A 2,335-nucleotide genomic window follows, 5' to 3' on the forward strand; every position below is an offset into this window, starting at 1 on the left:
CTTTTTTTTTTTTTTTTTTTTGTGAATGAAATTCTGCTGGCCATTATTTTTGTGCAATTTTTATGAAGCTGTTTTTAAGTGACAGTCAAAACGACAATGATAATAGCAATCACGACGTCTAGAACACAGGATATATAAATAAATATCTCCGGATGTGCATAGGAAATACGACACTACGTATCTGATTTTGGTTGCAGTCGAACTCTCAAATGTAGCAGTGGCACTGTGGTTAAGAGTCATCCGCATCAAAGCGGTACTCGGAACTGAAATACGCCAGGCTGATATTTAGAGCTATCACATTAAATCGTTGTAAAAAGGCGTTTGATAAATGGTAGTAAGACAAAAGGGATGGTCGATGAAATCTTTAAGTTCCTATCATGCCAGTAGAATATAAAACGGTTGCAGCAGAAATTAATGAGGCATATAGAGCTTCATATGACGTGAATATGATCGCAATGTCAAATGCATAAGGGTTGTGTGAAATGTTAATATGCTTAAACACTTTCTTTAACAAAGGTGTATAATGTATGTATAATATTTAATTCCACTGTAACTTTCGCTCAAAAAAAACAACAAAAAAAAAATCGTGTTAAAATTTCAAAATAACATTAAATTAATAATCAGAGGTTCCCTGAAAATCACAGGGAATTCCATCCATTTTAGTTATAACAAATGTGTATTTTGAAGAGCGTTGTCAGAGATAGAAGGGTACCGTCAGCTGTTCATTTGAAAGTGCCAGTAACTGACTGAAGGAAAAAGGAAAATCAGCCGGAGGTATGATACTAGCTATAGCTACAGAATGGAATCTTTAATATGTATCCATGTCGCGGATGATGGTTGTGAAGCATATGCTGGATTAAGGCTTCCAACCAGATCCAATTATTGTCTCTTTATTATTGTCTCTCCAGTTATGTCCGCATATTTTGCAGCTATAAAATTGCTCATTAACGCTTCGGTACGTCCGCAGTTACCTTAGAATTGAAATTGAGCAAGGCTCCGTGCAGGAAAGTTATACTAAAAACCATAGAGATTCTCAGTGAACGATTCTTACCACATATATCCACACCAACATTCATATCTTTTTGGCTGGTAGATCACAATTTTTAACATATCAACTTTGTCATCAACAGCGATATATCTCATGAGCAGAAAGTTTTCAAAGTGTTCAGCAAAATAGTTTTCATGTCTGAAATTATTTTATATCATAGTAATTATAATACATTTCATGATGTTACGCTGCTATCTTATTGAAGTGGAATTCAGTATGAAAGTATGACGACGTTTGTCTAAAGTATTACTCGTGCAGTTAACGAAATGCGAAAATCGATATTTCTTTGTGGAAGGCCCTTATGTAATGTTCAACTATAATATATAAATACAACGATATACGTATACACACATACATACACAAACTCTCGAAGGTGCAAGTGCAAACACATTCATGTACACACATACGCACATACAGTTAAGTATAATCTATCTATCTATCTATCTATCTATCTATCTATCTATCTATCTATGTCTTAGTTTCAAATTTTGGCACAAAGCCGGGAGATTTGGAGGTGGAGATAGGTCGGTTATCTCAACTCCGGTGTTCAATTTATTTTATCGACACCGAAATCATAAAAGGAGAAGTCGACTCTGGAGGTATTTGAACTCGGAACGTTAAACTGGAAGAAATGCTGTAAGTGTTGCGCAGTAATGAATCTACCAGCTCACCACCTATCTATCTATCTATCTATCTATCTATCTATCTATCTATCTATCTATCTATCTATCTATCTATCTATCTATCTATCTCAGCTTGTGTTTATGTGTGTGAGAGATTTTTGTGTTTTTGTGTTTATGTGTTTGTGAGAGAGTTTTCGTGTTTTTGAGTGTATGCATGTGTGTATTTATGTACGAAAATTAGAAATAAATATTTTACTATACGTGGAAAATTCTTTATAAGATAAGGTTTAATTTGGTTTAAACATATTTCTATATATGTTAAAATCCATTAATGCAGCCCCAACCACAAACATATATACCAATATATATATATATATATATATATATATATATATACATATATAAATGTTTATATTGAAGATGTGTTATTCTCACGTGCAACATTTTTTTATATCATCGCAATGAATCATATGTTTCTCAGTGTACTGTAGCTGTTGTGCTCCGAATCTATGATATTTACGTTCTTTAACTGAGTCAAAGCAACATTTCAAATGCTACTTTTATAATATTATCTGGAAGACATGCTTGTATTTTTTATATATATTTAAAAATTTTCTTTTATTATCAGCAGCTTTGTATTGAAGCCCGACTTTATAACCGTTAT

The sequence above is a fragment of the Octopus bimaculoides genome, chromosome 3 (genome assembly GCF_001194135.2).
Source record: "Octopus bimaculoides isolate UCB-OBI-ISO-001 chromosome 3, ASM119413v2, whole genome shotgun sequence".
Lineage (NCBI taxonomy): Eukaryota > Metazoa > Mollusca > Cephalopoda > Octopoda > Octopodidae > Octopus > Octopus bimaculoides.